Source organism: Ceratotherium simum, chromosome 5 (assembly GCF_057802395.1).
Source record: "Ceratotherium simum simum isolate JZ-2026a chromosome 5, ASM5780239v1, whole genome shotgun sequence".
Taxonomy (NCBI): Eukaryota; Metazoa; Chordata; class Mammalia; order Perissodactyla; family Rhinocerotidae; genus Ceratotherium; species Ceratotherium simum.
In genome coordinates this window covers 9,164,156-9,180,209 of record NC_141904.1, presented here as the reverse complement: position 1 = coordinate 9,180,209, position 16,054 = coordinate 9,164,156, and the positions used below count along the sequence as shown (strand labels likewise).

At 35.0% G+C, this 16,054-nt stretch overlaps 1 long non-coding RNA gene across 4 annotated transcripts in view; it reads left to right on the top strand.

Annotated features, from left to right (window-relative positions):
• LOC147916959 (uncharacterized) overlaps positions 1 to 16,054 on the top strand; it is a 77,544-nt gene that overhangs the window by 26,555 nt on the left and 34,935 nt on the right. For 3 of the 4 annotated variants that reach the window (XR_015552146.1, XR_015552145.1, XR_015552147.1), the window contains 3 exons: positions 4,962 to 5,101; positions 7,115 to 7,513; positions 14,341 to 14,389. This is a non-coding gene — a long non-coding RNA (uncharacterized LOC147916959). The remainder of the gene's footprint in view (positions 1 to 4,961; positions 5,102 to 7,114; positions 7,514 to 14,340; positions 14,390 to 16,054) is intronic. The other variant, XR_015552148.1, reaches the window with a different exon arrangement.

The window sequence follows — 16,054 nt, the reverse complement described above, 5'->3', positions numbered from 1 at the left end:
AATTTAGCAATGAAAGAATTTCGTCTCTCTCACTCACATACAGATACACACAGATGCACACACATACACACAGCCTTATATTACTTATTAAAGACTTCATACATAGCTCTAAAATCAAGTCAGAGAGCTAGAAATATGAAAATATATGCTACTTCAATATTTTCAAATTCATGAGTTGGTGGTGATTATGATTTAATTATTTTATTCCTAATATTGTTACTATGTTATCAGATGGTTTCCCAAAGATTCAAACTGGAAGACTAAATTAACATCAATTTCTGTTTTTCAAAACACTTGGTCTTCAAAGAAGTTTTCAACAAATGGATAGATCTATCGTGTACTTAGATAAGAAAATTCTTATCATAAAGATGTCTGTCTCTAAAATGTTGTAAAATTAAATAAATTTTAATAAAATATTATTTTTATGTAACTATATAGTTTTATCTGAGAGAATTTATGGAAAGTCAACCACCAAGAATAGCAAGGAGAAGTTGGAAAAAGAAGAGAAATGAATGGGGATTAAAATTACTAAGTATTAAACAATTTTGAAACCTTAGTAATTAATCAGTATGGTCCTAATGCATGAATAGTCATATAGACCAAATGAATAGAATAAAAGATCCAGAAAAAGGACCAGATACAAATGCAAATTATTAAATGTTAGTGATGTTAACATTAAAGTTAACATTATTATAGTTAATGAAGACAGACTGTCTCAAACAAGTAGGCAAAAAACAGACTATGACATAATGAGGCAACGGGTCAGCATCTAACAAATATAAATAACTTTAGATATACACCTTATAACTTACATCAGGATGAATTTTAAATAGGTTAAAGTGTACATTTGATATATCACTTAATAAAAAATTAGGTAAATAAATGGATGAATTTCTTTATAAATTTTGAAGAGGGAAGACTTTTCTAACTATGACTCAAAATCCTGAAGCCATTGAAGAAAGATTAACAAATTCAATTATAAGCATCAACACTCTGCACATACAAAGATTAAATGCAAATAAAAAGAAAACATCATGAGCAAAACAAAAAGAAAATGATATGTTTATAATGTGTCGTAGATGAAGGACTAATATTTTAATGTACAAACAACTTCCAGAGAGTGGTATATTAGTTAGCTTGGGCTGCCCCGTCTCCCCCAGATTCATGTCCTTCTCATATGCAAAATAGATTCATTCCATCCCAACAGCCCCCAAAGTCTTAACTCATTATAGCATCAACACTAAAGTCTCAAGTTCAAAATCTCTTCTAAACATCATCTAAATCAGATACGGGTGAGATTCAAGCTATGATTCATCCTGAGGCAAAATTCCTCTCCAGCTGCAAACCTGTGGCAGCAGACAGGTTATATGCTGCTAAAACACAATGCTGGGACAGGCATATAATAGACATTCTCATTCTAAAAGGGAAAAATAGGAAAGAAGGAAGGGTTGATGGATCCCAAGCAAGCCCAAAACGTAGCAAGGCAAATTGCATTCGATCTTAAGGCTCAAGAATAATACTCTGGTTTTATGCTCTGCCTTCTGGACCCAGTGGGGCAGTGGGGTGGCCTCTGCAGCTTTGTTGGGAGGGCGCCCTGCCCCCAAGGCTCCAGGCAGCCCCTTCTGGTGTTTTGAAACCGAGGTGAAGCCCACCCACACTTTGAAACTGAGCGGGCAGCCCTGATGATCTCTGAATCACTTTTGGGCTCATTCTTCCCTTGTCTTTAAGAATAATGCATTTTTGCAGTTAAATAGCTCTATGATCAGGTCCTGTAAGATCTAAGAAGTCCAACAGTCATCTTTCATTTTGAGAGCCATCATCTCCATCTGCTTCACTTCAAACTGGCAATGTTTCTACTTGTATAAACTCATAATCTCTTAATCAATCTATAGCCCAGCCACACACTTAGTCCTCTTTTCTGAACATGTTTTCTTATTTTTTGCAATTCAAACAAGCTGCGAATTTTCCAGATCTTTCAGTGCTGCTTCCTTTTTGCTTAACAGCTCCTTCTTCAGTTCATTTCTCTCTTCTTGCATTTTACCATAAGCAGTCAGGAGGAACCAAGCCACTCTCTCAACACTTTGCCTAGAAATCTCCTCAGCTAAATGTCCAATTTCATTGTTTGCAAGTTCTACCTTCCACAAAACGATAGAACATGAACACAATTCAGCCAAGTTCTTTGCCACTTTATAGCAAGCTTTGTCTTTCCTCTAGTTTCCAATGACATGTTCCTCATTTTTATCTGGGACCAAACCAGAATGGCCATATTTCTACCAACATTTTATTCATGAGTATTAATGTATTCTCCAAGAAAATGGAAGCTTTCTGTCCAGCTCTCCTCTTTTCTTTCTGAGTCTTCACCAGAATTGTCTTTAACTTTCATATTTCTAGCATGCTCCTCAACACTCTTTCAGCCTCTCCCATCACCCAATTCCAAAACGGCCTTCAATTTTTTAGATATTTATTACAGTAGCACTCCACTTCTCAGTACCAAAATCTGTGTTAGTCAGCTCCGGCTACCATAACAAAATATCATAGACTGGTTGCCTAAACAACAGAAATTTATTTTCTCACAGTTCTAGAGGCTGAGGAGTCCAAAATCAAGATCCAGAGGGTTCAGTTTCTGGTGAGAGTTCTCTTCCTGGCTGGCAGATGGCCACTTTCCCTCTGTGGTCACATGACCTTTTCTTGGTGATGGGCATAGAGAGGGGGAGCCAGCTCTCTCACGTCTTTCTGATAAGGGCATTAATCTCATCACGAAGGCCCCACCCTCATGACCTCATCTACCTCTACTTACCTCCCAAAGGCCCCATCTCCAAATACCATAACAATGCGGTTTAGGGCTTTGAGCTTCAACATATGAATTTTGGAAAGACACAAACATTCAGTCCATAACAAATGGTAACCATTTGTTACCATTTGACACAACAGAAAAAATGGACAAAGGATGTGCATGCATAACTCTCAGAAAAGAAAATACAAACAGCTCTAACACTACATTTGAAGATGGGCCACTGCATTTGTAATGAGGGAGGCATACGAAGATACTCTTTTCCACCTTGATGATTTGACAAGTCCAAAAGTTTAATAGCACCCTCTGTTCATGAGGTTGACAGGAATCAGGAATTCTCATGTTACTGGAGGGAGTGTAAATTAATACAACCTCTCCACAGAGAAATTAGGTATTGTCTAGCAAAATAATGATGTACCTACCCATAGAAATCCAGATATTTATCCTGCTTGAGGATAATAAATAAAATTGTGTGCTTGAAGAAAGATATCCAGAATTGTATATAATAGCAAAAGATTGGAAGCATTCTAAATGCCCATCAATCAGGAACTCCTTAAAAAGGAAGGTACACCCTTCAGTGGAATGCCATACGGCTGTCAAAAGAACGAGGCAACTCTGTATGTACTAATATGGAAATACTTCTGAGATAGATGGTTAGTGAATAAAAACACATTACAATGTATATAATATACTAAATTTTGTGTAAATTAGGGGAAATATGAATATATATTTATATTTGTTTGCTTGTGCTTAAAGAAAGAGGAACCACAGATAAGAAAATAACAGTGATTCTTATGTCTCCAGCAAATGATTGGGGTTAGAAATGGGTGAGTAAGGGACAGAGAGGAGAGGAAACCTTTTGACTGTGTACTCTTTAAGTATTTTTTTGTTCTTGACCATTTAAGTGTATAGCCTATTCAAAAAAAAATTAAAAATCACTTTGAAAATATTTTTGATTTTGTAGAAAGGTAGAACCTGGAAAAGAATCTATGTATAAAATACTGGAGGTGATGTAAACTCAAAAAATAAACACATCAAAATATATACCAGACGAGATTTGCAAGGTCATTGTACTAAAATTTTTAGAATAATGTGTTTATATAAAATTAAAATATAATTTCATATTTAAAATAAAAGTTTCACCATTACTATGAAATGAACTGCTGTTGAGGTAAGAAGGCTTGAGAGGGTCAAAACGTGCAGATTGTCCTTGAATGGTTCCCATAAAAAGAAAACAACAGATGAATGAGGGAAATAAAAACCAGAGAGATGTCAAGGACAGTAATCAAACATTTAGCCTGCGTCACCATGAGAAGAGGCAAAGGATTGCAAAGAGCTAAAGGAGGGTGAAAAGCTCAAGACAGAAGGACCAGGGGCCCCAGAAGATGATGGAGCAGAGGCTGCCATCCATCACATCAAACTGTGGTTGTTACGCCACTGGGATGTTAAGGGGACCCCTCCAAACAGTTTTCTTACTCAGACTAAAACAGTGACTTAGCCTGTGTGTGCCGTCTCTTTTAAATGTAATAATTAGCTGTAAAACAGGAAGCTTGGTGATATTTTAAGCCAATTCCAGTGAAATAGGAGGTCAAGACCACTTCTAAAATGCATTCTCCAGCTTCTTGAGGGGAGGAAATTTTTCATGACTTCCTTTACATTTCCGTCAGAATTTACCGTATGTTGAAACACATATTTGGTATGCAATATTTTATTCATTTATCAAAAAAAATCAGTCAAGAGGCCAGCCTGGTGGTGTAGTGGTTAAGTTTGTGTGCTCCGCTTCAGTGGCCCGGGGTTCACAAGTTCAGATCCTGGGCACAGACATACACACCACTTATCACGCCATGCTGTGGCAAGCATCCCACATATAAAATGGAGGACAATGGGCATGGATGTTAGCTCAGGGCCAATCTTCCTCACCCAAAAAAAAAAAAAATCAGTTGATATTACTGAGTGACATGGGACCATATATTCAGTAAAGATTAACATTATAAGCATGTTTTCATAATGTAGACACAAAATTTTAAAATAACACATATATTATTAATAATATATATTAATATATACCGTCAGAAATTCTTTTGATATGCATATGTTTTTGGCATATATAACACATGCATTTATTCCAGGCTGTTGTAATCCCTTACTAAGCTTCTCAGATTGACTTTAGCTCTCAGAGGCCCATCTACAGTGTGATCTTGTAAAGGCACAGCCTGATCAACCTTGCACAATGATATGGACAACTTGGAAGTGCAGAGGTGACATAACGAGGGAGAAGCAGAAGAGGGGCTGAGATTTTGGAATAGAAAGGTATGTACTCATAAAGCCATTTCATTGCTTAAAGCTTGGTGACAGCAAAGGCAGTATTAATATCCTTTAATGAAGTCTTTATGACACATAGCAAAAGTTAAGATAGTTCATGGTATTTGATGAATATTAGGCTAGACTTTTCCAGAACATCAAAGACTCTTTGGGGAGTAAGTTTGAGACTGCTCAGGGATGCACTGGCTGTTTAATGACCTGAGAGTTTCATTTCTTGAATTGTATAATATTAGAAACTCAAAGTACCTAACTTGCTCCCAGGGACCCATTGATGGCCAGAGAGACCTGGCTTCCCAGTCAGTGGTGATGAGGCAGCAGAACTGGGAATGTCAAACTGTGGTGATGTGTGCTATGGGGAACAATGAGGATCGAATTTATGGTACCCTCTGCACTTTCTCAGGAATCTCCTCGTGTGCTTGGATCTTCTCTTGGCGTCTCTGAAGCCATGCATTTTGTGGAAACGTCATTTTCTTCTCTTGTTTACTCACGATATATTAAGACTTTGTTGGTGTGTATTGTCAGTAGTGAGACACTACAACCTAAACTACTTTTTCTTTTTTCTTCTGTGGAAATAAATCAGGTAGCTTAATTCATTTGTATGCAGTTTGAGTCAAATTCTCTTTGTATTTTTATGGTGGCATAATAGCTATCAGAAACACTCCCATGGCAGCCGTGAATAATATAATAAGTAAAGTCTCAAAGAACGATTTCAGATTATGCTCTAAATGTGCACAAAAATAATTTTGGAAAACTATATTATTTACTTAATAGTCCTCTCTTAGGCAGTTTGGAAACACAGAATGAATATCTAATACCATCAACCATAGAAACAGTTTGATAGAGCTGGGCTGATCATAAACTTGATATATTGGGATATGCAATTGCATTTTCAGTATAATATGTCTAAAATATTAATAAAGATGTAGATATAAAATGGTATCAAAGCATTAAAGATGGGCAGTATTTAATTCTGCATGACTATATGCCTGCTTTCTTTTGATAGTATGATCTATCTTAATCAACTTTATGACCTAGAGAAAGCATTAGAACAAGATGAATGTATTCAAAACCCAGGGACATTAACCATGTATATTTCCAAATTAGAAAAGAAAAGAAAAATGTGGTCTGTTTTACTTTGTTAAGCATTGTACTTCACGGCAAAGAAATTACACAGGCTGTACTGGAAAGTAGACAAATGTTTAATGATAACTGAATCAAACTCTTGCACTGTTGATGCATTTATATTTAGATATAATTCATGGTTTCTAGGAAAATTGCTTAATGAAATAAGAACACTATTGTATATTTATGATCTCCTGTAGGAAAAAAAAACTAGAATAATTTAAATTTTGCATTTAAACTTATAAAAAGGCAGAGAAACTAACCTCAAAGAGTTGCTTAAATTTTTCTGGTTTCTTTTCATTGTTAATTATTACTTTTTCTGAATTCATCAATAATGCATTCGTTATCCAAAATTACTAACGATATAAAAGAAAGCAATAATAATAACTAAAAATCACCCATTTTTCTAGTTATGAAAGTTTGATTCAGTTATCTCATTTAAAGCAGCTTTTAGCTGACAGCTCCTGGTGTGGCTTGTAATTTTCCACTAAAGTACCAATGAAGGAAGTATCAAAGATAAAAACTCACAACTCAAAACTCAGAGTCATAGACAATGTCTTTTAAGAATCTGGGAGCAATTTTTCCTAATTTATAGTTGACAGTTAATTTTCAAAAAAATCATGCTCTCCTGACACTCTGTCTCATGAATCAGAGAAGCCCTGCCAGTCTGGAAGATCAGTAAACTGATGGGTATGGGGACTGCATAGAAGGACACAGACTAATTGTAAATGGTATACTATGTAGTAATATTTTGAGATGATTTATTGGTTCATCCTTCATTGTATGTCTACTGATGCTGAGTTAATAGATAAAAGAAAGGCACTTTCTATTTTATTTTAAGGTTTTCCTAACTCCCTGTACTTCTCCATCCCTATATAGAATTCAATGCATGGAAGAAAGGTGATGTAATGGATTAAATGGAGGTCTCCAAAAAGATACGTCCATGTCCTAATCCCCAGAACCTGTGAATGTTACCTTTTTTTGAAAAAAGGTCTTTGCAAATGTAATTAAAGATCTTGAGATCATCCTGGATTAGCCAGGTGTGCCTTAAATCCAATGACAAGTGTCCTTGTACAAGACAGAAAAGGAGAAGACACACAGAGAAGGCAGTGCGAAGACGGAGACAGAATGGAGTAGTGCGACTACAAGCCAGGGAAGCCAAGGAACGCCGACAGCCATCGGAAGGCGGAAGAGGAGAGGGAGGGCTCTTTCCTAGAGCCTCCAGAGGGAATGCAGCTCTGCTGAGACCTTGATTTTGGAATTCTGGGCTCCAGAATGGTGAGAGAATAAACTCCTGTTGTTTTAAGTCACCAAGTTTGTGATAGCTTGTCACGGCAGCCACAGGAAACTGATAGGGCTGGGGATACAGAGCTGGGGGGAAAGAGTGCACGTGAGGAGAGTCCTGATGTGATACTTTATTTCATGGAAGGTAGACAAGTGTGTACCAGGGAGAATCCTGCTAAATGTGCATCCTGGGGTTAATGATGATGATGATGATGATGACAATATCGTCTATGTTTCTATTTTTATTATAAAATATTTTATTATTGAGCACCTTCATAAAACCTAAATTTCTGAATGCTTTTATTCTTCATCATACATTTAGTTTCTTAATATATTACTCTATATTTTGTTTTGTGGCATACACTGCAATGAAAGATAAGAGCTAAGTTAATTATGGCTCTTTAAAGCATCAACTTTTTGAACAAATATCACCCACTTTGACCTCCATTGAGAGCATATCTTCCAGACATCAGTCTAGTAACTAAGCAAGTCTGAAGTCAACTAATTATAATCCTGCCTGGTACTCCATTAGTGTATCTCACTAATGCTTTATCAAGTGAAGTACTTTAGCTTGTACATTAGCTATAGCTAAAGTACAATAGCTAAGTACTTTATGAAGTATTTTTTTAAAATTACAAATACCATAAAACTTTATACACCTGCTCTCTCAAAGGAACTGTCAACACCACTTTTCCTCCTGTAGTCACTGAGTCTACTTAAAAATGATGAATTCCTGATGTATTTTATTAGACCTTTCTGGTTGAATCTCTAATACCTGCAGGTACCATGTGGCTCTATTCGTCAAGAGAAGGATTCCACATTAGTCTTATTATCAACTCTTTATCTCCAGCTTCCAGGGGGCAACTTTCAATACGATCCTTGATCTGAATTTCTCTTAAAGCATTAATTCCAGTTTGCTTTCTGAGATCTCTCATTTTGCATTAAATACCCATGGGATACAATTTTCCTCCAATTTAGTTTGTTGGTTGTATCTATTTTTTTTACTTTAATATTTTTCACCTGGGTCTAGTTTCTTCTCTAATTTTATGCCTCTCAGACTTTAGTGTACATACAAATAACATGGATATCCTGCAGATATGGCTTTAGTGTCCAGAGAGTAACCTGTGATTCTGCATTTTTAACAAGCTCCCAGGTGATGGAGACGCTGCTGGTCCACAACTATAGTTTGTTTAGGGAGAAAATTCATCTACTTTTTAACGTTGTTCTGCTCTTTTTTCTAATACTTACATAATTTGCTTTCCGACATTCCTAATATATGATGAATACGCACACACACACTTATTTGTTTATTTACTTTCAGAATATCTTGGCATTAGTTTTCCATGTCTCATTTCTAGTGTCAAAATGACAGCTGTTACTCTACACGTCCCGGGAGATCTGTACTACAGGAGAGGAACCTCAGAATTGTGAACCCCAAAGCTTGTATTGAGCAGCCTGCACAGCTGCCTGTCCACCTTTCTAGAGAAGCAGAGAGACTTTATTGTTCTAATGAAAAACAATGACAACAACAAAATATCTAGTTTTCTAAGTCCATTACCTTCTGGAGTGTAAATGGCTCTAGAGATGATGAATCTGAAAATCTCTCCTGAGAAATTCACCATCTCCAACTTTCAAGACATGATTATCATTCAATCATCCTTTAACACCACTTGCCAGTAATTTTGATCAGAAAGCCCTGGCCTTGCAGATATGTGAAAATATCCATGAAATATTGACTCCCAGAAAATATCCTTTTCTTTTTCATTCCTTTTTTGGGACGTCAGGTATTTTAGGTTTCAGAATCATATTCATTAAATAACATATTATCATCACTGTTACTATTCTGTACCTTCTCTCGTTTTTCTTTTTCTTTCCTTCCTTCCATTGATTTTCTCTTTATTCTCCATTTCCTTTCCACTGAATGTCCATAGTAAACCATTCTAACGAGTTTAATGTATGCCTTTATTTGTGTATGTTCCTACAACGTTTTAAATGCAAGTATTTTTGAATTAAGGTATAATTTAAAAGAGTGAAATGGAAAATTCTTAAGTGTACAGTTCAGTGAGTTTTGACAAATGCATATACCCTTGTAAATATTCCTCTATCAAAATATAAAATATTTCCATCAATACAAAAGATTCATCTGTGTCCTTTCTCAGTCAGTCTTTGTGAGCTAGCCGGTCCCCTCCCAGAGGAAAACAGGCAACTTCTGTTCTGATTTCTAACAGCATCGATTAGTTTGCATGTCCTAATATTTCATTTAAAGAACTATGCACTTAATTTGTGTCCACATAGAGCTCTTAAGATTCACGCATGTCATTACGCTTATCAACAGTGTGTTCCTTTCTAAAGCAGAGTAATATTTTATTATAAAAATACATAAACATTTGTTCATCCACTTTCCTTTTAAAAGATATTTGGGTTGTTTCAGTTTGGGGCTATTATGGAGAAAGAATATTAAAAACATTCTTATTCAAGTATTTTCTTGGTTAAATACATAGGAGTAAAATTTCTGGGTAATAGGGTAAATATATTATAGCTTTATAAGAGTTTATGAGGATTCCATATGTTCTGCATTCTCAGCAATACTTGGTATTGTTAATCTTTCTTTCTTTTTCCTCTTTGTTTTAGCCATTCTAAATTGTATGAATGGACTCATAAAAAAATACTTTATTGGCTAATTTTATCTTTATAATTCTAAAATACCCTATCAAAGAGTATAGAATATTATTATTTTAATTTAGATAAATGACTTTGTCTTTTAATTAGTCTTTAAAATTCTTCTTTTTTTTCATTCCAGAGTGGACTTAACGTGATGTTAGTTCATGTCTAAACACTTTCTTAAGTTTTGCTCGTATGTGAATGATATCTTATGTTTTATTACATTATCTAGATAGATATCATTGATATACAGAAATGTTTGTAATTGACAACTTTGTATGATATCAAATAATTTGTTATTTTTTTGTTTTTCTCCACATTAGTAATTATATTAAATAATGATAGCCTTATTTCTTAAATTATAATGATTACACCTTTTTTATTTTTGTTTCTTGCATCTATTTGCCAGGTATGCCAGGACTCTGTTAAATAGTAGGGTAATAGTTGTCATCCTTTCTTATTCAGTTTCAAAAGACAATCACCTAAAGTTTCTTCAATAATTATATTTGCTTTAGGATTTTGGCATACAATCACTACTAAGTTAAGGAAGTTTCTTCTATTATACTCTGAGAAGTGTTTTCTTTTTAATTAATATAATCAAAAGATTTTAATCCTTATAAAAACTTTTCCTTCAGCTATTAGATACTCGTATGATTTTTCCCCTTCAGATAATTAATACATTGAATTACACTGTTAGGTTTTTTGACATTATCCATACTTCCAAATTTGGGATTTAAGTTAATCATAACACAGCCGTTAATAAAAAATTTCAAGTTTGATTTGCCAATAATTGATTCATTATTTTTGGATCTGTACTCAGTCGTGTCATTGGGGTTGTCTGGGTTTTGGTGCTACAGTCATGCAAGCCTCATCTAATGGTTTTGAGGATTTCTCTCTCTTTTTTAAATTTAATATTAGGAAGACTTTATAGGGTCTTTGTTGGAGTACACTGGTAAACTTATCTAATCCTGAGACTTTCCTTGTGGGGCATTTTCATATGCTGATCACATTTCTTGATGGTTAGTCACTTCTTGAGCGCTAGTCATGTCTTTTCTTTCTGTGTTAAATAAATTGGCTTTTCTCTACCTTCTGGTCGTTTGAATGTAATATACTCTCTGTCTAAACTTTTAGTAGAACTCTAGTTATTTTAACATACATTCTATAGTCTTCCCCTGCTCAAAATGAGGAATTGTAATCAACCCTTATTTATATTGTCCAGTATTTTTTTAATTTGAGCCTGTTTTAGCCACAAATTTGATTTGATGCTTATTGTCTTTATTAAATCTTCACACGTTGCCCCTTCTATATTCTATTTTATCTCTCTAGATGTAAGTAGACGTACTTTAGATCTTCCCACGCTATCCTTCGTGTCCTCTATCCTCTCCTTTTCTATTTGTCTCTCTGAACTGGATTATGAATGAATTTACTGAGGTCTATATTACAGTTTATTAAATTTTGTTCAGCTTTGGTTATTCTAAAAATTTTTTAAAGATTTCACATTTATTTATACTCTTTTGTCCTATTTTTTAAAGTTTTTGTTCATTGCTTTGAACACATCAACACAGTTATTTGATATTGCGCATCTGAAAATTATAGAATATGATGTCTTAGAGGGTCTGTTTCTGCTTTTTATTATATCTGCTGCTGTGTCTTACCCCAGGTACCTAGTTTTTCCAAATAATTTGTTAGGTTGTCTGTTGTCTGCTCATTTTCCTTGAAATATTTTCATTGGGACTACTTTATCACCAGAGAGGATCCACATCTGTTTCTGCCAGACGTGCAGGGGCACTACCAACGTCGAGCCAGTTTAAATCAAATTCTCCATTCAGGGTGTCTTAGACCTCAAAAGTAGCACGAATTTAGGCATAAAATCCCACAAGAGCATACTTTGAGCTGTGATTTCTCACGGGAGATTCCAAATCTCAAAGGATTGCAATCGTCTATATTATGTCCTCTGATCACAATGAAATCTAGTAGGAAAACAATAACAAGAATAAAAAGCACCTTCATGTTTAGAAATTTGGATATCAAGATAAATACTTCTACAAATATGCATCAGAAAGGAAATCTATATTGAAATTAGAAAATATATCGGACTGAAGCATAATGACAATATCCATATCCAGCACACAGATAAGATCATATTCAAAGAAAATATACCATTATAAATGCACATATTAGAAAAAGAGAAAGGCTGTAAAATCAATGAGTTACTTCAAGCAGTTATCAAAGAAAAAGTCTAAACCCAGAGAATGTAAATTGAAGGAAATATTAAATATAACAGCAGAAATTAATGATGTATATCACAAACAACAGAGAGAATTAACTTGGACAATACCTTGCAAGACTGATCAATTAGAAAAAAAGAGAAAACATAGAAACATTGTCATGAATACAAAAGGGTCATCACTACAGATAATATTACAAAAATCATGAGAGTATATTCTAAATAGTTTTGTGCCAAAAATTTTTTAAAAATAGAAGGGAAAGACCCTAGAAAAATAAAACAACAAAAACTGACATAAGATAAAAAAGAAAATACGAATAATTCTATAACTGAATCCATAATTAAAAACTTTCTGTATGACTAAAAGTAGGCTAGGCTCAAATTACTCAAAATCTGAGGGATTTAAAAGAAGAAATAATCACTTCCTGCTCATGGTACCTGCCCCTCATGGCTTGTTGGGTTGGAGGTTCTGAGCTACATCGTCCTCCCCTAAAGATCGAGGCTTATGGAGGCTCTAACTCCGCACTTCTGTGATGGGTGTGCCAGGGGAAGAGAGCTCTGTAATATCTTAACTGGAAATTTGGTGCTTCCATCTGAAAAAAACCTCTATTATGTTCACTCATTTCATTCCCCAGCAAGACAAAGGACTATATCTTAATTCTTGGATTCAGAAATGTGAAATTCCAGGGACCGCTCTCATGGCGTAGCAGTTAAGTGTGAGTGCTCCCCTGCTGGTGGCCTGGGTTTGGATCCTGGGCGTGCACTGATGCACCACTTGTCAGGCCATGCTGTGGCGGCATCCCATATAAAGTAGAGGAAGATGGCACAGATGTTAGCCCAGGGCCAGTCTTCCTCAGCAAAAAGAGGAGGATTGGCATGGATGTTAGCTCAGGGCCGATCTTTCTCACCAAAAAAAAAAAAAAAGAAATGTGAAATTCCACCATATGCTTATGATTTCATTAAATGTACATTCCCCAATTAAAAAATTTAAGAGTACAGTAGACACAAAATGGATTCAAAAATGTAGAAAATGTAGATAAACCCATCTGGTGTAACTATGCTAATGATAAAGTTTAAGGCAAAAATAGTTAATAGAGACACATAAAAGAACATTTGAATTAATGTCAATGAAATAAGATCAATTTACTGGGATAATATCACAGTTTTAACTATGTATGCATACAATAATATACATTCAAAATGTAAAGTAAAAATTTACTGAACTGAAATGTAAAATAAAAAGATCCATAATCATAGGAAGAAACATTAGTATATTTCACTCAATAAATGACAAGCAGAAAAAAATTAAATGGAATAGACAGATTTTATGAAAAATATCACTTAATAAAGCAATCTACTAGAAATTATAAAACATTGTTTTGAACAATGATAGAATATAATATTTTTTTCAGATAAATGCAAAGCTTAAAAAAAATTGTCCTATATAGACAGTCATAAAATAAACCTCATCTTAATTCCATTAAACTTAAATTATCCAAAGTATTTTCTTTGACTAGAGTGGAATAAGGTACAATCAATAATAAAATGACAAATAGAAAGCTCCTAACTGATGGGAAATTAAGGAATACATTTCTAAATAACTTATGGGTAAAGAAAAATGTCACGAGGGAAATGAAAACCCATTTTGAGTTAATTAATATTAAGTTATGATATGTCAACACTTGAGGGATGCACCTCAGCAGTATTTAGAGAAAGATTTGCTCCCTAAAGTGCATACATTAGTGAAGAAGAATGTCTGAAAAACATTGATGTAAGCATCCACTTCGAGAACCTTGAAAAAGAAGACAAATGAAACTCAAAAATAGTAGAAGAAAGGAAGTAACAAAGTGAGGCCAGATGTCAGTGAAATAGATGGCCTCAGCTGAGAACACTGAGTGACTCTGCCCTTCATGTGCTTCTCATTCTCCTGCAGGTTAACCTGTGGATGATTCTCATGTCAATGGCTGAGAGCAAAAACAAAGGTAAGCACAATCAGGCAAGTGCATTCAAGTCTCTGCTTAAATCATTTTTGCTACCATCCCATAGTGGTCTCATAGTCAAGCCAGAGTTAGAGTGGAAGGGCACTAAAAAATTACCAGGTAAGAGCATGGATACAGGGAGAAGTGAAACATGGGTGCCTTCAGGCAAAGTTAACCTGCAGAGTTAGATATCCATATAACTGTTACCCGTGGGAATGACTGGAAGGGATACAGACTGCTTTTGGGATGTTGGTAATATTCTGTTCCGTGATCAGACTTTTGTTTTCATAGGTGTGTTAGTTTGTGAAAATTTATTGAGCTGTATACCTATTTGTTGCATAGGACATTTAAAATTTTCACTTTAAATAAACCACAGTAAAAAAATTTTAAATGAAAAATATAATTTAAAACTTGACATATTACCATATTACCACAAGGTTTATTAAATTTAAAAATAATTTGAAAACACCAAGTGTTAGTGAGGATGTGGGTAGGAAATCTCATGCTCCTGATGGCTCTTTTCCCTGGTTAGAGATAATTTGTGCAACTACTTTCAAAAGCAGATTTCTACTATCTGCTAATACTGATACATATGCGATGTGACCTTGCAACTTCACACCTAGATATAGACAAAAAAACTATTACCTATGTACACTAAATAATTTGTACAAGAATAGCCATATCTGAGTCACTTAGTAATAAGCCAAAACTTGTAACATTCCAAATGTACACTTAGAATGGATACAGTGTGATACAATGATACAGGGGCATTCTCTACTGCAATGAACGAAATACAGCTACACACAATAATACGGATCAGTTTAAGGAGGATAATATTGAACCAAAAAATCCAGGCCCAAAAGAGCATATATTATGTTGATTCCATTTAGATGAAGTTCAAAAGTCACCAAAACTGAACAAAAGTCTTAACGGATGCCTGTTGAGATGGTAAAACTCTAGTGAAATGCGTGGACATCATTACCATAAATGTCAGCATGCTGTTAACTTTGGTGGGGGGGGGGGTGCAATGATTGAGTAGCCACCACACCCCCCACTGCAAGATGGGCTTTGATGGTGCTCATAATATTTTCTTTTCTTGGTTGGAGGTGACATGGGTTTTGCTTTGTGATAAATTATTGAGATTTGCATTTTTGTTCTATTCACTTTCCTCTCTGTGTAATTCTTTTACAATTATAATGGATAAGAAAATCAAGTTAGTGGTTGGCATTTTGGGGAAGAATAGGCATGAAGTTGGATAAAGCTACTCTGAGCTCATCAAAAATACAGTTAACAGGGCCAGCCCGGTGGCATAGTGATTAACTTTGCTCGCTCCGCTTCGGTGGCCCAGGGTTCGCAGGTTCAAATCCTGGGCACAGACTGACACACCGCTCATTAAGCCATGCTGGGGTGGCATCCCACATACAAAACAGAGGAGGATGGGCACAGCTGTTAGCTGAGAGGCAATCTTCCTCAGCAAAAAGAGGAGGATTGGCAACAGATGTTAGCTCAGGGCCAATCTTCCTCACCAAAAAAAAAACTACTAGAAACATTTCAATTTCCAATCTGTGTGTTTATTTTATTATTCTTCTTTTAAACCCAAAATGTTCCCTAAATACACAGGTTAGTGTGTATGATATATTTCATAATAAAATAAAATTTAAAAGAACG